The 23,967-nt window shown below is 46.8% G+C and overlaps 1 protein-coding gene across 2 annotated transcripts in view; it reads left to right on the forward strand.

Moving 5' to 3' along the window:
- HPCAL4 (hippocalcin like 4) overlaps positions 1-23,967 on the forward strand; it is a 44,109-nt gene that overhangs the window by 6,230 nt on the left and 13,912 nt on the right. Inside the window, exon 1 of one of the 2 annotated variants that reach the window (XM_081202511.1) lies at positions 17,485-17,647. The exons of the other annotated variant lie outside the window; for it this stretch is intronic. The gene's annotated coding sequence lies outside the window, so the exon portion shown is untranslated. Of the gene's footprint in view, positions 1-17,484; positions 17,648-23,967 lie in introns of those variants that run through there. 2 annotated transcript variants of the gene reach the window in all.

Here is a 23,967-nt window from a genome sequence, read left to right on the forward strand (position 1 = left end):
ATTAAAACTTGTCCAGAAGTGTCTTCACATGCCACTGCCACCTGCCATGGGTAGCATCATTAGGAATTCACTAGCTCTGAATTCCTTGTCAAAATGAAAAATTATTGTTGGCACAATTTTTAAACAGATCCACCTGATTCCCCCCCCCCCCCTTGTGTCACTGAATAATTGAACAGACAATGTCAAAGGTCCTTGACCTTGTCTCATCTGTAGCGGCAGAGGCCGCAGATTGCCATGCACAACCTGGTGCCTTCCAGGTGTTCTGGACTGCAACTCTCATAAGCCACGCCGACCTGGAGGTTAGGTAAAGGCTATTGCAAGACGTCTTTGTTAACATTCCTTCATTCTGTGGCAGCAAATTCCATAACTTCTGCTTCCTGACTAGAACCTTCATAGCCAGTCACAAACTTTTTGCTGCTTGAAGCAAAAGACAAGATTATGCTCCCTCCCCATCTAGGTACAGAAGCCTACTAGATTACTAGTTAGCTCTTATTTCAACACTGTTGATGGGGCAGCATCCACCACAGCAGGAGGTGGGTGAACAGAAGGTTAATTTAAGGTAGTGCAGGCAAGGCACACCTCAGCATCTCCCTGGCACTGCTGCCCCGCAGCATCTGCCGCCTGAGGCAGCTGTATTACTCTGCTTAATGGTAGGTCCGGCCCAGTGAACCTGGTGGTGGTTAAGTGTCAGTGGGTGATCCTGAGGTCTGGTTTAATGCAAGTGAGGAAAGAAGATTACTTTCTTCTCCCACATTTTCCTCCTATTTCTAAATTGCTTGCCTGCATTCCCTCCCGCCAGGCTCACAGCTGTGCACTCTAGAGCAACAGCCCTCTGGACACACCCTGGTGATGATGACAACAGCTGTCTCTGAAGGCGGTTAGGGATGCTCAGCTCGTGGTGGGCATCCGCTTGGAATGAAGGCAGCAGGAGGAGGAGGCCGGGTGATCTGCAGAGGCTGGAGTTTTGCTGGCTCATCCATTTGGGTTGCAAATGCCACGAGGAGGGAGGGGCACGGAAATCTGGGGCACAAAAGCTGCCTGCTGTCGCCCAGAGAGGGAAAGGGAAGCGTCTTGGCCCCATTCCCAAAGCACGATGGTCGAGGAGGGAACGTGGTGGGGAGGGGGCTGTTTCTGCTTCTCCGGGCCTGACATGAATGCATTAGCCTCCTGAACCAGATCTCTCATCTTAGGCAAGTGGCAACCCAGGTGATGCTGATCGGCACTGACAAGCAGCCACTACTACTCTCTCCGCCTTTGAATGTAGCTGGCGATGCAGAACGCATGAGTTGCCCCACAGCGAGGAATAATTCGTTTCTCTGGGTAGGACGGAAAGAAGCATGGGCTAAGCCTTACAGGGTCTGACTGTAGGATGTAGGGCCAGTGGAGTGGATCCAAGATTGCAGATTCTGAGGAAGAGGCAAGATGGCATACCTCTGACAGGCTGAGAAAGCAGATATCTAGGACCTGAATTCCCTCGCTGAAGCTCCAGTGCTGATTTTAATTATTTGGTTAGATATAAGAACATAAGAAGAGCCCTGTCAGATCAGACAAAAGGCCCCTCTAGTCCAGCATCCTGTTCTCACAGTGGCCAACCAGATGCCTGTGGGAAACCCAAAAGCAGGACTTGATGGTGGCAGCACTCTCCCCTCCTGTGATTCCCAGCAACTGGTATTCAGAGAGACATGCTGCCTCTGGCAGTGGAGGTAGAATCCAGGCACTGCGGCTAGTACAGTGGTACCTCGGGTGAAGTATTTAATTCGTTCCGGAGGTCCGTTCTTAACCTGAAACTGTTCTTAACCTGAAGCACCACTTTAGCTAATGGGGCCTCCCGCTGCCACCGTGCCGCCAGAGCACGATTTCTGTTCTCATCCTGAAGCAAAGTTCTTAACCTGAAGCACTATTTCTGGGTTAGCGGAGTCTGTAACCTGAAGCGTATGTAACCTGAGGTACCACTGTAGGTACATATATAGCAAACTCTGCAACTGGGCATATCAAGCCACCTGGCCCTTGGTCTGGATTCTATCTGAAAAATATTGAATGGTGATTGATGCAGAGTAGGGTGTAGTGAAGGACCCTTTTGGGTAGACCTGGAACAGAGACCTTATTTGCAAACAGGGCTGAGTCCCAGAGCTTGTGGCACAACTGAAAAAGTGAAGTGGGCTTTCTCCACATCACTCAGGGCTCATCCAGATGTCCTTTTGTGTAGTGCTTTCTTGGCACAGGTCCGCACTTTAAAGCTCCATGTCTGAGTAGGTTTTTTGTTGTTGTCCTGGTGCTTCCCTCAGGAAAACCCACATTTTACCACTGAATTGGGGCAAATGGCCATCCACAGAAAACCCTGGGGAGAAAGGAAGCTACCTTTCCCCAGGTACGGTGACCCAGTCCACTCTGCCACTCCTAGGAGATGCACTCCTGCAACCTCTCTGCAGGTGCTCCACCAGGATCCTCTCAGGGTTGCTGTGGGTGGTGGGAGCCACTGTGAGCCCTCCAGTCTGAGAGCATTCTTCCTTTGCAGCATGGCCACAAGCATCAGGTTCCTCCAGGTAACTATTTACAGAGCATCCATCCTGATCTGCTTGCGCAAAGCTTACACAGAGGTTAGGCTATGTCTGACCTTTGGTGAGCATTTGTTCATGCCACATGTTTCAGTGCATTTTCCTGTCACATTCCACCCCGCAAAAGGTCTGGGTTGTGTGTGGTGTTTTTTGGGATTTGCTGCCTATTGTCTATTTTAAACTGGAACTCCCTGCCTACTGAGATTAGCAGGCTGTACTCTTTTTGGTGCCTGCTAAAAACTCTTGTTTAGACAACCCAGATGCTTAGGAAGTTGAAGTAATTTTAATCTGCTTTAGTATTTTAACTTTTGCATGCTTTAATTTAGGGTTGTGAATTTTTCTTGCCATTATTATTTTATCTTTTTGTAAACTGCTCTGAAGTTTTCTTTTACCATCAGGCGGTGTATAAACTTTATGAAATGAATGAATGAATGAATGAATGAATGAATGAATGAAATGCTTTGATCCTCTTTAATTGTGCAAACCTAAATCTGATATATGCTTGAATTCCTCTTGCAAAATAGTGGCCGTCAGGAAGCACTCATTGATACCCTCTGGCACCTCTCTGACACACACACTTTAAATCCAGATACTGTTGCCCTCAAACTGCTACTTGTATTGCTTCTGTCCGTAGTCAGAGCACACCTGTCCTCAGGATGCTTCCCACACACTTGCTTGTAGGCTGCAGCATCCAACCCACCTGGACTGAGAAAGGCAACTTTCCCACACCAGTCACAGACCCCCTTGCTTGGATGCCCTGAGGCATTCTGGCAAAATGCATCTGCCCCCTTGGAAAGGCACCAGGCAGGCAGGGTGTGACTGGCCGTCCTCCGTGCCTTGCTCAGCATCTCTACTGGTGGCTCGGTCAGTCCTGTATCTCCATGGAGACAGCCAATCATGGGCAGACATCTTCTTTTCTCTCTCCACCCTGAAATTCATCACTGCTTGGTCCCACTGGAGTGTTTAAAGACAAAATGCAAATTGTTGCCTGTGCTGTAATTATCGCTGTGAGGTGCAAAGGGCTGCAATTCTAGGGACATCCTAAGCTCAGGGTGCATCTCAGCAGTGAAACAAACAAAAAATTGGGAGGGTGTTCAGTGCCGGGATTTTCAAGAGGGTATAAGGCATAAGAGATTATGCTCCTGTGCAGAGGACATTGAAGGAGATGGAGGCCAACATGATGGGCAATGTGGTCCTAAGCCAGCCTTTCTCAACCCTGTGCCTTCCAGATGCTTTGGGCTACAGCTCCCAACACCCCACAGGCTGAATGATGTTGGGGCTGATGATGACTGTGGCAGATGGGAATCCCAATCCAAAACATCTGGAGGGCACCAGGTTGAGAGAGGCTTCCCGGTCCTGTCTCACTTCAGTGAACAAATGTGTTACTCCTCCCTGTTTTCAGCCTCCAAAGGATGAATGCCACTGGGCTTTCACCTGCCTCAGCCTGCTCCCTGTCCACAAGGCAGAAAGGGGTGACTTTGGGAGACCACAAAGTTCTGCCTTGCCTGCCTAGCACACTCCCTTTTCATGATGCCCACACTGCGGGTGCCCCCTTACTTTCAGCTGTATATCTCAGACTAGGAGCCATGTGGAATGTGATACTATGGAGGTGGAGCAATTTCAGTTTCTAGGAGGATGAACTGCATGCTATGGGCTATGAAAGCTTCTCTCCAGGTGGTTAACCACTCTCCATTAATGTGTTGTGATATTTGCACTGAACTGGAAAGACCGCTAGTACATGAGCATTACTGTAAGGACATAAGGTGAGCCTGTAGCAGGACCAGGCCAATGGCCCACCCAGTCTAGCAGCCTAATTTTGCAGCAGCCCACTCAATGCCTGTGGGAAGCCCGCAAGCTGGACCCTGCCCACCTGCTGTTCTCAGCAACTAATATTCAGAAGCATAATGCCTCTACAGTGGAGGTAGAACAGAGCCATTGCGGCTAGTAGCTGTTGATTGCCTTGCGGCTGGTGAATTAGGAAGGCTCCCCAATCAAATCTCACCCTCCCACCTGCAAACCCACAAGGTGGCCATAGGCAGGCTAACACCTTCCATATTCAGCATCTTAAGATAAGGATATAAGCCTGTTTTGAAGGCTTGTTGCGACGCGGGTGGCGCTGTGGGTTAAACCACAGAACCTAGGACTTGCTGATCAGAAGGTTGGCAGTTCGAAACCCCGCGATGGGGTGAGCTCCCATTGCTTGGCCCCTGCTCCTGCCAACCTAGCAGTTTGAAAGCACGCCAAAGTGCAAGTAGATAAATACGGTAGTTACCGCTCCGGCGGGAAGGTAAACGGCGTTTCCGTGCGCTGCTCTGGTTTGCCAGAAGTGGCTCAGTCATGCTGGCCACATGACCCGGAAACTGTATGCAGGCTCCCTTGGCCAATAAAGCGAGATGAGCGCCACAACCCCAGAGTCGGTCATGACTGGACCTAATGGTCAGGGGTCCCTTTACCTTTACCTCTGAAGGCTTGTTAGAACTGTAGAGTTGGGAAGATCCCATGAGTAATCTAGTCCAACCCCCCGCAACTGTGGTGAAGTATGTGAAGTGTTTTAAGCACCCTAGAAGCACCCTCTAAATGCTAGCTCCTGCTTGATATTTTTGCTGGGTCTTGTTCCGTACCCTTTCTGATTCCCTCAGTACCCTGTACTCAGAAACGGACGGAAGTTTTCTGAGGCAGCTTTTCTCCATGAGCGCACGCAGCAAGAAGCAATCCAAGGGGGCCCTGCCCTGCCCCCCCCCTTGGGGATACAATACTACTAAGGGGAAGGCATTGCCTTCTGCTTGGAAGGAGCTGACTGTGCGTATAAAGGAAGCTGCACAGTGACACAGAAAACTGCCCACCGGGGACCCCCTCCTCTCTCTACCTCAGATGCCGCCGCCGCTGTTGCTGCTGCTGTGAGCCAATCCTCAACTATCCCATATATGGTCATAGCTGTGCTTAGCAGAGCCCTGCAAAAAAAGATTCATTCGTGTGCAACTGATGCTGCAACCTATCAGGAAAGAGGCTTCTAGGAAAAACCAGGTCAGATCGTGGCAGGGTCTCCTCTCTCCCACCCCCACCGACACCCTTCCCTTCCTCCTGGAGGGTCCTCTCTCAGCTCTGCAGCTTGACCCTGGAGGTTATCTGTACAAGATTCCCTTCTGACTTCTGGCTCCAGGATACCTCTTGCTACTTGCCATACTCCCAAGGAGAGGAGGAGGAGGAGTGCTAAGAGACACCAGGGGCTGGTTCCATTGTGACGCTCTCTCCAGTGATAGTCCTCCCTCCCCAATATCTTTGGAATAATTCCCGGGAAGGAATGCAGGTGGGAGGGGGCTTGTCCCTCTCCCTGCTTTCAAGCCTTTAACAGCCACTTGGTGGATAAACATTTAGCGAGAGGAACTGTTCCTGGCATGGGGAGAAGTAGCAGCAAAATATACCACTTGTTTATTTTCTGCGTCTCAGGCTGCTATTGGAGGCAGAGGAGCAGGGCTGGTAAAAAACGTTGGCAACCGACCATGGGAAAAAGGATATGGTTGTGTTGGGGCTGGTTCTCTCCCCCCACACTTGGGGTGCCTCCAGTATTTTGCAGGAGGGATCCAAGGGGATAATGCTCAGTTAAAGCAGATTAAAGGGTTATTATTATTATTTATTGAATTTATATACCACCCTATACCCAGAGGTCTACAGGGCAGTTCTGTAGCTCTGGTGCAACATTCCACTTTTAAAAAAGCAACAACAGACCTTTTGCTGCAAAAAAGAGGCAGGGTAAAGAAATCATCAATGGGAAGGTGTGTAAACAAGCAAATGAGGACCAATGCAGGACATTGTTGTGTAACTGCCCCAGGACAGATGCTCAGACCAGACAATAAAACCCTCCCCTCCCTGTGAGCCAATCAGGAGGGATGCCCAGATCAAGCTGACCTCCAGAGGAGGCCTTCTTCTCCCAGGGCCGGATGCTTGAAGAGACACAACGCACTAGCACCCTGTTTGACACATCCCAGTTCTTGTTTTTTTTCCTTTATTTGTTCAGTTTGCATCCCCTTTTCCCACCATATGTTGCATACGTTGGCTAAAACAACAATACAAACTCAATACAATCTAATAATTAAACAGCAATCAAATGCAAAATTAATAAAATAAAAACAAGGCCGGTTAAGCATCAATGAAAGTAACCATTTCAAACCAAGTTGGGGGTGGATAAATCTGTCATTTTCTGCTTCTCATCCTCCCCCCATTTTCAGTTCTCCCCATTTCCCACATAAATTTGCTTTAAATAAATAAGTAAAAGACCTAACCATTCACCAATATTTTAGTGCCCGTGTCTCATAATAGATACATTTTAATGTAATTTTGCCTAATGTTTGCATTTTTGCAAATTATTTCCCATAATATAATGCATTTCTGTATGTTATTTTCACTAATATCTGCATTTTTATGCACATTTCCCCCCAGTTCACACATTTTTGTACTCCTGTTTTGGTTGGAGAAGTGCACCACAAAATTCAGTGAAGTGCGAATTTCAAAGGATAGATGTTTCCATTCACATATTGTTTCAGGAAGTATGAATTAGATAGGTTTGCATTAACATGCAAGCCAAACCAAATTTCTCTCCCATCCTTAAACAAAATGCAAAATATTTTCAAGTCAGCTTACGGGCCAAAGGCTGGTCTAAATAAAAAAATCATTTGGTTACTAGCCAAAGGCCATCGGAAATGGAACTAGCCAGGTTCCCTTGTCAAGGAGTTCCAGAGCCTGGGAGCAGCCACCAAGAAGACCCTCCCTTGAGTTCCACTAGATGTGCTTCGGATATCGGTGGGACAAAAAAAGACAAGCCTCTCCTAGCAAACTTGTATGGGAAAATGCAGTCTTTCCCATGCGTGTGTATCTTTTTATTATTATTTTTTATTTGATTTTCAAAAAAGAGAGAGAAAGAGAAAAAAACAAAGAAGAAAGGTGGCAAAGTTACATCTAAATGTCCTACACATTCACATATTGAGATTACTCTGAATCTCCTGACTTCCCCCATCCCATCTGTGGGTCCTCTTAATTCTGTTTTCATCTGCATATCAGTACTCTCCAAAATTTTCGTTTTCCTAAGTTATCTATAGTTTCTATTACATTACAAGTGTATTTAAAATCCTGCTAATGTTTTAACCTGTTTACAATAATTTTGCATATGCATTATAAACATTTCCCATTCTTTTATAAATTTCTTGTCTTCTTGGTTCCTAAGTTTCCCAGTTAATTTTGCCATTTTGGCATAGTCCATCAACTTGGTCTGCCATTTTTATTTTGTCTGGGTTGTCTCTTCCTTCCATCTCTGGGCTAGCAATATTTGGGCTGCCATTGTAGTACAGTGGTACCTCTAGTTACAAACTTAATTCGTTCCGAAGGTCTGTTCTTAACCTGAAACTGTTCTTAACTAGAGGCATGCTTTCGCTAATTGGGCCTCTTGCTGCCGCTGCGCCGCCGGCACACAAATTCTGTTCTCATCCTGGGGCAAAGTTCTCAACTCAAGGTAATTCTTCCAGGTTAGCAGAGTTTGTAACCTGAAGTGTTTGTAACCTGAGGCCTTTGTAACTCGAGGTACCACTGTATACATAAATAATTTATTCTGTTCTTTTGGAATACTATAATTCCTAGTAAAAAAGCTTCTTGTTTTTTAACAATGGTTAATTTAAACATTTTTTATTTCATTATATATCATTTCCCAGAATTTTTTGATTACATTACAGTTCCACCACATATGATAAAAGGTACCCTCTTTTTCTTTACATTTCCAGCATATATGTTACTTGTTCTATACATTTTTGATAGTTTAACTCTGGTTAAGTACAACTGATACATCATTTTCATGCAGTTTTCTTTCAATTATGAGCATGCCATAAATTTCAGATTGGTTTTCCATAGCCTCTCCCAATCCGCCATTTGTATATTATGTCCCACATCTCTCACCCATTTTATCATCACAGATTTTACCTATTCATCTTTCGTACCCCATTCCAGGAGCAAATCATACATTTTAGACAGTAGTTATTTTCCAAAATCTCTTTTTGAAATTTTGATAATTCATAACTAAAACATTTCTTTTTATCTGCTTTAAAAAAGCAATTTAATTGATGATATTTTAACCAATCTGTTACCTGTTCTCTCACCTCTTCAAAATCTTTTAGTTTTACTTGGTTTTCTACCTTGGTTAACCTCTATTGGCCAGTTTGTCCTCATACTTACTTTCTTCACAGATAGTGCTTCTAACAGGGAAAGCCACCAGGGTGTTTTTTGTTCTAGTAAATCTTTATACTTCTCCCATACTTTAAAATATGATTTTCTTATTATATGATTCTGAAAGCCTTTGTGTACCTTCACCATAAATATGCATTCCATCCAAATCTATTATTATGTCGTTCTAGATCTAACACATCTCCATTTTTCAAAATTATCCAGTCCCGGATGCAGCAAATGCAAGATGCCTCATAGTATAATCTCAAATCTGGCAGAGCGAAACCTCTTTCTCTCGTATCTGATAGTAATTTATATTTTATTCTTGGTTTCTTCCCTTGCCAGATAAATCTAGAAATATATTTTTGCTATTCTTTGAAGTATCCCATGTGTGTGTGTCTACTGTAAATTTTGGAAAGTTGTTGGTCGATTTGGAGATATCACCAAACTCGGCACAAGAGTTCATGGGGTGGGGGCAGTGGTCTTTGTAGACTGGTATGCCAGGCACCATTTGAATCAAGATGGTGGACTGAAATATGACTTTGGCGTGTTATCACCTGATTTTCGGTGTGATGGGCCAAACTGCACTAATTTGGATAGCTCTGAAAACATTGTCACCACATTTGCTGGGACGTCACCAAATTTGGCATAATGGTCCAGACCAATGTGCAGCAATTCACACAGTTCTGAAAATATTGTTGCCCATACTTCTGTGACGGTTCCAACCTGTGCCAGTATAGATACATTTGAAAGTATCCGGGCCCAACTCAAAATGAGGGTTCCTGAGGGGGAGACAATCTTCCTCTGTGTTTGGTGCCGGGCTCCATTTTGAATCAGCACGGCAGCCTGGCGCATGGCTTTGGCATGACTTTGCCCAATCTGGCATTGTGCGTCCAAGCTTCTTGGCTGAGTGGGGAATTGAACCCTGGTCTCCCAGGTCCTAGCCCAAAACTAATCACTACACCACACTGGTTTTCCACTGTAGGATTTTGTAGGTCATGACTAGCACCTTGAATTGTGCCTGGAAAACAGATGGGTCACCAGTGATGCCATTGTTTTAATGCAGAGTGTCATATGTTTCTTATAATTTGCCTGACTCAATAGCCTGGCTACAACATTCTGAACTTGCTGAAGTTTTCAAACAGCCCCGTGTAGAGGTTATCACTGTACTCTAAATTAGATTGTTTATTGATTACATTTGTTAGATGCCTGCTACTACTAAAAAACCACATGAGATAGTGATAGCCACCAACTTGAATGGCTTGGATTAGGCAAATTCATGGAGGGCAAGTGCCCTCTGACTTCTGGATGCCTGAAAATAGATGGATCAGAATCACAGCTGTCAACCTTCCCTTTTTTTGCAGGAAATTCCCTTATTCCAGCGCCGTTTCCCGTTGCTTCCCACTGCTATCCCGGATTGTTAGATATCCCGTAGACTGTCCCCGGGACAGGTGAGGCTGCTGATCCCTTATTTTCGAGGCTGCTGATCCCTTATTTTCAAATCTGAAAGTTGACAGCTATGATCAGAATCTCACCACTTTTTGCTTCATTCTGTAGAAACCAGCATTTAAAAAACTCATAACTACAGTATGTCCTCCTGCACCCTCTGCTGGTCTCGCCTTGGTCATGACATCCTTTCAAATATGGCTCTAGCTTGGAGGTTCTGTTTTGAAAAGAGAGGGGCATTTTGGAAAAATAAGAGGCAGGACTGCCTCCTGCTGCTGCCGAAAGCCAGCAAGCAACTGCAGAATGTCTAGAGCAGGATGAAAACTACCTAGCTTCAAAATGTATTTGATAACTCATCTTGTCTAGAACTGTAATCAGGTAACAGATTACTGCATTGTACCCAATGCAGACTCTCCGGCTTCATAACTAGCCAATCTCTCTCTCTCCCCTGCCTCCCATTTACCATATAATCTGGTGAAGAGTTCTGGAGAGCTCAAAAACTGGCATGCCCTTTTGTGGCCTAATAAAAGTCACATTTTGACATTTTTCTTATGGGCTCACACAGCTACTTCTACTTTTCAATTCAGTATTGATCCAGTGTCATGGCAAATCAAGTGTCTTAGAATTTAAGCTTCTAATGTAGTAGATTATTTACTTTCCTTGTGGAAGGGCTGAATGTTCAGTCCTTGTCATCTCCAAGTCAGGACCCTTGCCTGAAACCAGGGAAGCCAGCCAGGACAGTACTTAGGGAGGTGGACCAATGGCCTGACTCTGTGTAAGGCAGCTTCCCCTCCCCAATTTCTGTTTTAGGAAACATTCAGGGCAGCTAACAAATATTTAAGAAGGCATGAAATGCTTAAGATACAGACAATGAAACATGGATGAGGCAAAATGTAATGAGTTATTTTTAAAAAATTATCTTCCACATTTTTAAAGCAAGCTGGAATGGGTCACACAAGTTTTAAAAAACAGGAAAATAACATAACAAAACTATACTATACACACAGGAATTACTTAAAAGCAGCCACCACTGTCATATTGCACCAAGAACATGAATTAATGTATATCCACCAAAATAAAACAGAACTAATAAATATACTGAGTTAATTATAACAATAGCAGTAACCCTGAAGACATCCTAAGAAGGTAAACTCTGTGTGTCACAGGAGTGTGCTAATCAGTGATCACACACGTCAAAGATGGAGTTAACTATTTACTAGCAAAAATATGACCTCCACAGACTTGGCTGAGTGTCAGGCCTAATGAGCAGAGCAGCTCATTCCCAGTGGTCTTCCTTCATGAAATCAGTTGCCAAGCAATTGCAGGCAGCCAACCTCTCCTCTGCCCTTTTCATGCCTCTTCTGGTTCTGGGAGACAAGGGGGGAGACCCTCATGACTCCACCAGCCCAGCTGCTCTCTGCCTCTTGGCCTCCCTCATTCCACTTTCCTGCTTCAGCTTCTGCTTCTGCTTCTTGACTGCTCTCTGCCACAGACTTTCCCAGCTCACTAAGCCCTGTTACCTATTCAGCTTCCTCCTTCCAGTCTTTTCTTCTCTTTCCCCTCTTACTATTCATCATTCTCCCACCACCACTGCTGGGCTCTGAGCCTTCATCCCTTGGTGGTTCTCCAGCTGCTTCCTCCCACCATTCCTCTGCGTCCAACCAGTCCATGACACCAGAGGCGTAGCAAGGTCAGGTGGTACCCAGTGCGATTTTTTTTTGTCGTCACCCCACATTGCATTTTTGGGAACGTTGCCCTGAGTTGATGACCTTTTTTTAGAGAGGGTTAGCCCGCTGGGGGTGCCAACGCCACCTGGCAATCGCAATAAACCAACCACCGATTGCATAAAAGCGCCCATCGGGGATGCAACCACCACCACCCGGGGGGTGCAAATAACGCCTGCCAGTGGTGCCAGGCTAATCGTTGGACGTATTTGTGCAATCAGCGGGCAGATTTTCACAACGACGATTGCTCAAATTGTGATCTGCCGGCCGGGGGTGAGAGCACCACCACGCCAATCCACACGGGGGGGGGGGGGATTTTTTCACACACACACCAGGCATGACACCCGGGCCTGACTGCACCCCCCTTGCAACGCCCCTGCATGACACCCTGATTCAGGGTGATTGTTTGTAGCAAAACACAATTGCAGTACCAAGTGTGGAAAAACAATGTGGGATGGAGACTTCTAAGGGCTATTGTGGCTTGAACAGAAAAATTCCTCTTTGCAGATTCAGCTCATTTTATTCCTTCCTGTCCAATGCAGTTGTGGGAGGAGTGATGAATAATCTCTTAATTAGTCTTCTTCTATTGAGAGACAATTCACCACTGATCCCCCAGTTTGCACTCCACAGGAAGCAATAAAAAGGGCGAAATCTGAAAGTAAAAAAAAACTTTTAACTAATATTGCAAGGGAACTTTGCTCCATGGGACAAACTGTTGAGTATACATTATAGACAGATATTGGCTGTAGCAAAAGGTGTTGCCAAACATAGCACTATACATGCTACACAGTGCTTGCATTTTAATTCTGCATCTAGCTGATGCATGAAAAGCAATGCCTTTGCTCTGCTGAAAGACTGTAATATGAAAACGAAAACAATCCGCACAACTACCCTTGCATCCTCCTTCTTCCATGCTCTTGGGGAATGTGTGTGCTTTGCTGGCAGAGAAAATGATCCAGTAGCCAATGATCTATTGACCTCCAGAAGTGGAATGGGGACAAAAAAACACACAATCCACCTTAATTGCTAATGCTTTGGAAGGTGGATCCTGCCTCCCCTACCCCAACAGTCAGAGATCCTAGATTCCCTTGGCCTCACAAATTATCTGATTCAATTAATCTTTCATAAATATTTCAAGGCTTCAGAGGATCATGGAAAGGGGAGGGGGAAATGTTGCGGGATTTTTAATTGATAGCTCCCCCCCCCTTTCACAAACCTGTTGGTAACACCAGTCTGCACTTTAAAGTGCCTTGTCTAAGTGGGTATTGTTGTTGCCCCCCACAACCCCGCTCTTTGACAGAGCAAATGGCAATCCACAGAAAACCCAAGTTGCTGTTTGTTCATATTCAGTGTTACAGAGCAGGTTTTTGAAGGGGAAAGCACTGGAATTGTCTCATCAAAGCTAATGCACCAGCCAGCCCTGGTATGCACACACACTCACAATGGTGTAATGGTAAATTTTGAAGTGCAAGAGTTCATCATGACAGCCCCCCCACATGGCAGTCCAAAAATGCAGGCAGCTGGGTTAATTACACTTGATATACACCAAGAGCCTTGGCCAGTACAGCTCAGGATTGTCTACACCAAGCTTCTTTGGGTCATCCAGTGGCGTAGCGTGGGGGGTGCCAGGGGTGCCGGCCGCACCGGGCGCAACATCTCGGGGGGGGCGCGCTCGCTGCCTCCGGAGTCGCCGAAGAGCCTCGGGCGCAGGCTGTAGCGGAGCCGCATGTTTCGCGGAACCGACGAGCTGTGCGCGCGTCTGGGCTGAAGGCGCCCGGCAGGCAGCGGCTCTCAGCGCTCGCCGCGGAGGACGCGCCAGGCAGCCCCTCCTCACAGCCCCGCCTCCGCCGGTGCTGCTGCAGCTGCTGGGCCGTTGCATTTTCCTCGCCTCTCTGCCCCCCTCCTCCTCCGAGCAAGCGGCGTCGTTTGGGCGGCAGCGCCAGCGGCAACTCGCAGGTTAGGGGTTGGGGGGGGCGCAAATTACTTGCCTTGCCCCGGGTTAGGGGGCGCAAATTACTTGCGTTGCCCCGGGTGCTGACAACTCACGCTACGCCGCTGGGGTCATCAGATGTTGCTGGACTACGCTTTCCATCAGGAGTGCCAACTTGAATAAAATATGGGCGGGGGGGAGTGGGTCAGGTAAGCCAAGCCCTGCATAATCAGCCACAAGACAATATACATGCACACCATTTGAATGGCAATGCCCATTAACTTGGGGGGGTCTCCTCAAATACTTTATTGGGGGGACCTGAATGGACCTTGACCCCTAGGAGTTGGCTCCTGTGACTCCCAACATCCTGGACTACTGGCTAAGGTGGCTGGAGCTGGTGGAAGCTGCTGTCCAATAATACCTGAGGACCCAAAGCTAAAGGAGGCTTGTCCACAGGGGCCAGCACCATCTCTCCAGAGGTTTCCTGGTCCCATGCCAAGCTGCCACCAGGTGCTCTATCCCTGAGCTACGGTCCTTCCCAGTGAACTCTACATGTGAACGTATGAAGCCTTCAGACACTGAGTCTGTCGTGCCCCAAATTTCCTACTTCATCTAGGGTCTCAGGCAGGGAAGGGTCTCTTGCATCCCCTGAGATATCAGAGATGAAACTGGATGCCTTCTTCATGCAAAGCAGCTGTTCTATGCCTGAGTGATGGGCCCTTCCCTAGCCTGGTGTCTTTATGGCTGTCCTCAGGGAGATGCCCCTTTTTGCCATTTCTACTGTCTCGGTTGCTTTAATGTTTCTCTCTGACATTTCAAACAGGATTGGCTGGCTTTGGAGGGCCAGGGGAGGTAGCCCGGCCCCCTCCTTCTGTTCACATAGGTCCCTTTTGGTTATAAAATAAGCTCCCCCTCAAAAAAAAAAAGTCTCTGTAACCTTCAGGATAGGCTGTTGCAGCGAAGCACTGAGGAGGAGGGGGGATCTTCCATATCATGGGCAGTTGCCATGGAAATGCTTCACATTTGTTTCTGAAATCTGCTTCTCCCTCTTTTTAAAGATCATGACGACAGATTTCTCACAAAAGAAACTGTATCTCCTTCCCTCTGTCTGAACCTTGTGTAGTGATGGAGTAGGTGAGACCTCGGTCCTGCCCAGGAGCTGAGTGGAGAGTGAAGCTGCCTGGTCTCAGAGGGCTCCTGCTGATTGTGACAACAGTGGGGCAAGGGAAGAGGTAGTTGATTTTCCTCACACTCAAAGGGTGGGAAGGACCAGTCCATCCAACTGGCATGGATTCCTTAAAGGATCAGAGTCAAAAGGGAAGATACATTGCCCATCCAGTAACCTTCAAGTCATGGGGTATCTACAGGACCTGCTTCTGTTGCCTTTGCTTGTTTATTAACAACTATGTAGTTTATTGAATTTACTTTTCGCTTTAGAATTTCATCAACCAAAGGGCCCTTCCCCAAGGAAGTTACAGAGCAAATGCTGACACTTGAAAAGGCATTGAGGAGGGAAAGGAGAAACAAAACAAGGGAGTGTGCAGGAGCCCAGCCTTCCCAAACCGGCTGCCCTCCATATACTTTTTGACTACAGCTCCTACACTGCCCCCAGGGGATGGGCGGTAGATTGGGGAAGCTTGCTCGAGATCCTGTATTGGGCATTAAATTCGTGTGAGCCAGTGTGGTGTAGTGGTTAGGAGCGGTAGTCTCGTAATCTGGTGAACCGGGTTCGCGTCCCCGCTCATCCACATGCAGCTGCTGGGTGACCTTGGGCCAGTCACACTTCTTTGAAGTCTCTCAGCCTCACTCACCTCACAGAGTGTTTGTTGTGGGGGAGGAAGGGAAAGGAGAATGTTAGCCGCTTTGAGACTCCTTCGGGTAGTGATAAAGCGGGATATCAAATCCAAACTCTATACCATCATTTCCCTCAGTCTTGACACAACCACACACCCTATCTTGTGGGTTTCCATCCATCTGTTCTGTTGCAGAACTTGGAATCCCAACTTCCATTTTGGAAAAAGAGTCCAGAGTTTACTTTACCCAGAACTCCTATTTGCTCTGTTGCCATTCCTTGCCCAAATATCCCAGCCAGATTCAAGCAGGAGGAGGGTCTCACCTCCAAGGCTCATCTCCAAGGCTAGGTTAACTAGCCAGTGTGGTGCAGTGGTTAGAGTGTGGGACTAAGATCTGGGAGTCCAGGATTCAAACTCCCACTCAGCCATGAAACTCACTTGGGGCAGTCACTCACTCTCATCCTAACCCACCTCACAGGGTTGTTGTGAGGAGAGGAGAAGTATGTATACCATTTTGAGCTTCTTCGAAGAAAGGTGGGCTATAAATGTAATGTAATGTGGCTTTAGTCAGGAGTCACCCCACTGCATATCTGCAGTGCCAACACATCCTTAGGCTGGAAGTCAAGAGTGCCTCTCAGCATGTGCAGAGACACTGCCTTTACTTTAAAGCAGGCATGGGGAACGTCTGCCTCTCCACGTGGGGATGGCCTACAATTCCCATCAGCCTCAGCAAGCATGGCTAGTGGCCAGGGGTGGTGGGGTTGTAGTTCAACGACATCTGGAGGGCCAAAGGTTCCTTAAAGGTAAAGGTACCCCTGACCATTAGGTCCAGTCGCAGATGACTCTGGGGTTGCGGCACTCATCTCGCTCTATAGGCCAAGGGAGCCGGCGTTTGTCCACAGACAGCTTCCGGGTCATGTGGCCAGCATGACTAAGCCGCTTCTAGCAAACCAGAGCAGCGCACGGAAACGCCATTTACCTTCCCGCCGGAGTGGTACCTATTTATCTACTTGCACTTTGACATGCTTTCAAACTGCTAGGTTGGCAGGAGCTGGGACCGAACAACGGGAGCTCACCCTGTGGTTGTAGGTCAGTGGGGGAGCACATGTTTTGCATGCAGGAATCAATCAATCCATGGAATCTCCCAGACAGATCTGGGAGAGACCCCTATCTGAAACCCCAGAGAGCTGCTGCCAGTCAGTGTTGACAGTACTAAGCTAGATTGAGCAATGGACTGACTGGGGATAAAGCAGCTTGCTCTGCCTCTCTGCCCCTTTCCACAGCATGTAACTGTGGCTGTGTGTGAGTATCAGGCTAAAGAAGGGCTGGAACGAACCCTGATCAGGGAGAGCTGAGGCTTTTTAGAGGATGTCTTTCCAACTCTGTCTAAGGGCTTCTGGGTCCTGAGGGTAGCAACTGAGCCTCGGCACTGGGGCTGGCAGTCTGCTGCAATTACTTTCCTCCAAGCACTATGCATCTGTCTCCAGCACTGTGACTTATGAGCATCCCTTATTGTCCAAAAACAAAAGGGTCGGGCGGGAGAGCCCTTCAGGCAAGCAGGCTGGGACTTGCCTGATGCCAGGCAGGCACCGTGCCCTGGCAGCTCTCCTTTCAGCCTTGGTCTGGGCTGAGGAACAGGAGCAAAAGGCAGAGCCCCACCTGGAGCAGTTTGCACTGACAGGCACTCGCTGCAGCCAATGAGGCTGAGAGGCAGGCCAGTGGGGCCCCTCCCTTCTCCCTGCTAGGAGGGGCACATACTGATACAAGAGGAGGCGGAGAAGCAATTCAGAAGGCAGAGCAGGTGAAGGAGGAGGAAGAAGGTGCCAAGCAGCAGCAGCAGCAGCAGCAGCAGCAGCAGCAGCAGCAGCAGCAGCAAGAGGAGCAGTCAAAACAGCAGGCAGCATCTCCTTCAGTGGATGGCTTAAGCGCTCCCTCCTGCTCTTCAAACTTCGCACCTGAGGTGGGCATCCCCTGGGGGCAGGCAGACCCACCAAGGTAAGCAACAGCCCTGGTGACCCCAGCAGTCCCAGAGGTTTTGGAAGAGCAATGGTGTGTGTGTGTGTGTGTGTGTGTGTGTGTGTGTGTGTGTTGATGCTTTTACAAGGAAGGCAATCCCTATCAACAGTACTGCATTTATGGCATCTGCCTTGTCCTCTCTCTTCTGGTCAGGGCATCTCCTGTTGTCTATCCTTTAATTCAGGGGGATGCAGGTATCACCCAGGTGTCTAGCAAGCACACAGCTTCAAAGTGAGGTCCACTCACCTGTTTCACCACGATTATGCCAGGAAAAGCTGTCTTACCCCAAACCGATGGAAAATACCAGATGCTTTTAAAATATGCTCAATTCCTCGGCAGAGAAGTGAGTGGGTGGGTGGGTGGGTGGGATCAACTTTTATTGGAAGTCCGGCCACCCTAATCCCAAACAGATAGGAGTGAGATGGTTTCCCTTGCCTGGGAGGAAAAGCTCTCTGCACATGCTTAGGGATACCCATGACCTGATGCTTCTACCGTTGCATGTTCTAGGGCTGGCATGTGGAATTCAAAATGGGTTCTGCACATTTGCTCAGATGAAACCCTCCTTACAGTCCACCCCATTGGCATACTCCCTCCATCCAAACCCCTTGCTGCCCCTGTAGCAATCCCCCCCTTCCCAAATTATCTCTCTTCCCCTCTCTCTTCAACACCCCCTTTCAAAAAGAAAACAGACTTTGTGGATTCCGTGTCTGAGCGTATAAAATCTCAGAGTGGCTGGCACTGCAGTGGAGGGGGGGGTGGTAGAGGGAGAACGTTCCTGCCTTTAGGAGCTAGCAGATGGGGAGAGGGAAGAAGGAAGCGAAGGGGGAGGTGTGTGATGTGAACTGGCAATTCAGTTTTGCAGTTTGACTGTGCTCTCCAAAGACTGAGGGGGAATCCTTGTGCCCATTCTGCACTGATTTCCAACACTGCACAGACAAAAATAGGAATGCTTGCCTGTACTTGCAACACCCCCCCATTCTCACGCAGCAGTGCCTGAACACCCCACCATTCAACCCCCACAGGTTGCTGGAAGTGGTTGTGTTCCTTCACTTTGCAGTGACCTCTCCTGTGACCGCCTCTGAAGCAGGCGCTGCTAAGCAAAGTGGCCCTGGCAGTTTCCTAAGAACATGCAATAGAGCATTTAATCTTGGGGTGGATCTGCCTGGACTTGTGAGAAAGCGGGTGCTCGACACATTCACATTCAGCAATACTGGATAGGTGTTTTGAATGGTTCGAAAGGAGACAGGGCCTGGGCATTTGAGGCTGCCGTGCATGTGTTGATACACCCACATACACTCAAGTCAAAAGGTCTCCATTCTGCCTACAGAGACCTAATGACCCAAAAGAGGGGGGCTGAACCCTGAAGAGCAGAAGTATGGCCAGGATTTGTTGGGAGGGAAAAGGTGAATCCTGACATTTCCCTTAAAAGGGCTAATGATTTATCTGGGAGAAGTACCAGAAGACAAGGGCACTTAAATAGGAACACTTAGTGTGCACATAATAATCTCTTGGAGCTAAAGCCTTGGCACATCGGTTGAGGCCAGTGGTTTTGTGCACTCACAAACATTATCTTACTCATTCAAGTGAACAACTGGAGAGGTCAGTAGACTGTTGCCCTTTTAGGATTCCCTCTCTGTCCTCCATAAAAATACAGTTTCAGATATCCTTGCAAGCAAGTCTGCAAAACCTACTAGACAACGCAGGGCTGACTGAAGCCATTTACGGCACACCAATGGCCTGAGGAGAGGGAAAGCGCCAACTCTCTTTCAGAACGCAAAACACTTCTCTCTTTAAAAAAAAAATAATAATATTAAGTTTCCAACAAATTAAACAGAACACTACAAAAAAGCCAAAAAAGAAAACATACAATCCAATACAATACATAACGTAATAATAATAAAAAACAAACAAACAAACAAACATAATAAAAGAAACAAACAAGACAAAACAGAACAAAACAAAAACCATTTAAAATTTCAATTTCAACATCTTCTCTTTCTTTCCCTTATTTCCTCGGCCTCCTCACACCTCCCTTTTTGTATTCCACTTCTGTTAATTGTTTCAGCAATTCCTTTCCATCTTCCTCTGTTTTCTATCCTATAATTATCTTAACGCATTCTAATCATATTTTTTCCTTTAAAGCTCAATTAATCTATTTATACTTAATTCCAATACCTATCCATCTTCCCCTGTTTTCTATCCTATAATTATCTTAACACATTTTAACCTTATTTTCCTTTAATACTCTATTAATCTATTTATACTTAATTCCTTATAACATTTCTACTGAAGCCATATAACTTCATTCCAACGTTCTTCTAACATTCATTAATTTTACAATATTTCTATAAATGATCTTTAAACTTTCCCCAGTCTTCTTCCACCGACTCTTCTCCCTGGTCTCGGATCTTGCCAGTCTTTTCCGCCAATTCCATCTAGTCCATCAACTTCATCTGCCATTATCCAACACTTCAGTGCTTCCAAGAGACAACCATTCCCTCAGCCAGCAAAAAGCAGATGGTTCACAACAAAGTTTAGGGGTCTGGCAGGGCAGGTCCACCTCCTTCTTTAGCATCCGTCAATATCTTAAGTTTTACTCGAACGCAAAACACTTCTCTGCTTGGAAGCAGCCCTGGTCTCCCAGAGGTTTGTCTTATTCACCATAGGTGAGTATGTACAAGCCAGAACTAAGACCAGAGTAGCAGGCATCAAATAAAGACCAGTCCTCTGCAAAATAGAACGCACAGTCAGACTTGTGAGGGGTTTCGTAAGGGATCAAGCATTTACCGTATGTGAAAGGAAGAAGTGTGGGGTTTGGAGCTCTGGGTTCAGTCCTCCAACCTTGGAAGAAATCTTGTTGTGCCTCTGAGCTCACAATTTCTCTCATTCATTTCAAATAAGCCTGTGCAGGAGAACTTCCCAGTGGGTTGTGGCTCATGTTTATTATTAGCACATATGACTGGGGCTAACTGGACTTTCTCCTTTCACTACTGAAAGGTTGTTGGTCTCCATTCTCCTAGAGGCAATCTTGTCCTCAGCAGGTTTGCTTGGAGGAAACTTTCATTGATTTTGTGGGACCTCTGCGCAAGAATGCTTAGAAGGCAGCTGCCTTAGGTGGACTCCCTTCTCTGCAAATAGGGAAATAGCGGAGGCAGATTAGGAGAGTGTGACTGGTTCGGTCACAGTGGGTGCAGAGCCTCAGGGGCGCCACAGGGGGTGCTGCAACCATGATGTAGAATGGAAGGTGAGAGGTGGGGTGGACCGCTGAATTTTGGCATCGCACAGGGTGCCGCTGAATTTTAAGACCCCAAGATCTGCCATTGGGAATAGGATGGGGAAATGGGAGGTGGCCAAACAGCAGCTTCCAGAATAAAAGCCCACCACTTTGCAATATCCACCTCCAAGGGGAGGGTAGCAGGCTGGAGCAAAGTATTTTTTGCTTTAAATCTAAAGAGGAAGTGGTAGGGGTGTTGTTAGGCAAGGACCTGAGCCCTGGGCCTTTTGCACCAGGATTGTCTGACCCCGCCCACTTTAAATATAAGCTGAAAATCAGTTTATATGTGCATCCTTACATAAAAAATTAGCATATGCATGTTATGCAAATGTATGTTATAGACTGGCTGAGTCCCACGTCCTTTAATGACCTAGCAACACTCCTGAGGAAGTTGCCTGAGACCAGTTAGAAAAATGAGCAAGAAAAGCAGGGATGGGGGGAGATTTTGTAGGTACGCAGGATGTGCTTGCAGGTGGGGGCTCAATACTGTGAACAAGTTATTGAGATATACCTCAGGCATGGATTTCCCCCATAAAGGCTAAATAGGGTGGGGAAAGAGAGAGATGCAGGCTGGCATTTTGATGAGATTGACATCATATAGATGCTGCATAAAACCTGGGTGCATGAGGGGCTCCTATCCCATAGTAAAGAATCATCTGATAAGATGTGGTGATACCTGGCTTGCCAAGGAGTACACGTGAAAGGGATTTAGGTGCCTTAGTGGACCACAAACTTAGCATGAGCCAACAGTGATGCAGCAGCAAACAAAGCTAATGCTATTTTAGGCTAGGGATGCGGGTGGCACTGTGGGTTAAACCACAGAGCCTAGGGCTTGACGATTGGAAGGTCAGCGGTTCAGATCCCCGTGACGGGGTGAGCTCCCATTGCTTGGTCCCTGCTCCTGCCAACCTAGCAGTTTGAAAGCACGTCAAAGTGCAAGTAGATAAATAGATACCGCTCCGGCGGGAAGGTAAACAGCGTTTCCGTGCGCTGCTCTAGTTTGCCAGAAGTGGCGTAGTCATGCTGGCCACATGACCCGGAAGCTGTACACTGGCTCCCTCGGCCAATAAAGCGAGATGAGTGCCGCAACCCCAGAGTCGGTCACGACTGGACCTAATGGTCACGGGTCCCTTTACCTTTACCTATTTTAGGCTGCATCAACAGAAGTATAGTGTTCTGATCAAAGGAAGTAATAGTTCCACTCTCTTCTGCCTTGATCAGGCCACACCTGGAGTACTGTGTCCAGTTCTGGGCACCACAATTCAAGAAGGCTATTGACAAGCTGGAACATCTGCATAGGAGGGCGGCTAAGATGATCAAGGGTCTGAAAACTAAGCCTTAAGAGGAATGGTTGAGGGAGTTGGGTATGTCTAGCCTGGATAAGAGGAGACTGAGAGGAGATATGAGAGCCATTTTCAAATATCTAAAGTGCTGCCACATGGAAGATGGGGCAATCTTGTTTTCTCTTGCTCCGGAGGCAAGGACTTGGATTCAAGTTACAAGAAAGGAGATTCCGACTAAACATCAGGAAGAACATTTGACCAGTTAAGAGCTGTTCAACTGCGCAATGGTCTCCCGCAGAAGGTGGTGGCCTCGCTTTCCTTGGAGGTTTAAAAACAGAGGTTGGGTGGCCATCTCTCATGGATGCTTTAGCTGAGATTCCTGCATTGCAGGGGGCTGTACGAGAGGACCTATGCGGGTCCCTTCCAATTCTACAATTTTATGATTCTATGAAATGGGGAATATTACTTTAAGGGCTTTTCCCAGGCACAGGCACAGGCAGAGTGGAAGGACTTCAATAAATTATTTCCCTCCACGGGTGGATGTTGAGGAAGTTTCTCTTCCTATCAGAACAGGGTCCCAGCAAACAAAAGAGGCAGAAAACATAATCTTTGGTGTTTGTATAATGCCTTAAAAATGTCCATGCATTATCTTGTAATCCTTACAGTGACGGATGAGGGAGAAATTCGATTCAGGCCTCATCCAAACCTCTGCTTGTCTGGTGCCTAGAAAGCATGGGTTCCAGTGGTTTGCCCCATGTCCTGCTCCTTTCCCAGGGAAAACTTGCTCTTTAGCTCTAAATCAGAGCAACTGTCAATCCGGAGAAAACACAAATTGCCATTTGCTGTGATTGAGCACTAAAGAGTAGGGGAAAGCAGTAGGACAAAAGGAAGTGTGGCTAAGCCCTCAGCTCTCATTATAAAACCAAATGTATCAAATTCACACTTTCCAAAACAGCATGAGAATCAAAATACAGAACCACCCTTCAAAATTCACACATATCCGAATTTTGCAATGCAATTCTCTAACTAACCCATGATTACAAAAATGCATATATTAGGGAGAGATGGGTATAAAAATGAATATAATATCAGTGAAAACAACATACAAAATGCATTATAGTAGGGGAAATTGCTTGCAAAAATTATGTAAGTTAAAGCTGTAGGCAAAAATGTATTTGTTGGGAAAAATTTGCACTAAAATGCTGAAGAATTTCCATGAGGATTTGAAAAAAGAAGAAATTGCAGAAATTGCTGCATAAACCAGGAGAAGTGCATGTAAGATTGAAAAATGAGAAACTGAGAAAAAGGAAACTGACAGATCCTTCCATCCTTACTTACAACACCTCTGCAAGGCAGATCCGTGTTGTTCTACTGTTGCAGATAGGACAGAATGGTTTCTCTAAGCCAGCCTCCCCTAAGCTGATGCATCATAGATGTTTGGCTGGAACAGATGAGAAATGTAGCCAAAACAGCTGGAGGACGCCAGGTTGGGGATGGCCACATTCAGCTGTGTCTCTCCTCTGATCTGATGCAAACTCTCCAACTCCCCCATTGTCATTGAGGGTTGTCACTCTTGGTTGTTACCTCTGCATCTGACGTAGCAACTCTGGTACAGTACATGTAAGGAATTCATAGTCAACCTAGTTTAACTGTAGTTAACAGTCCTAATGGTTTTGCGGCACTGGGGGAGAACTGTGCCTTGCATCCAATTATAATCTGACATCCCGGTTAGTGTTTCCTTC

Source organism: Podarcis bocagei, assembly GCF_964188305.1.
Source record: "Podarcis bocagei genome assembly, chromosome: 7".
NCBI classification, from domain to species: domain Eukaryota; kingdom Metazoa; phylum Chordata; class Lepidosauria; order Squamata; family Lacertidae; genus Podarcis; species Podarcis bocagei.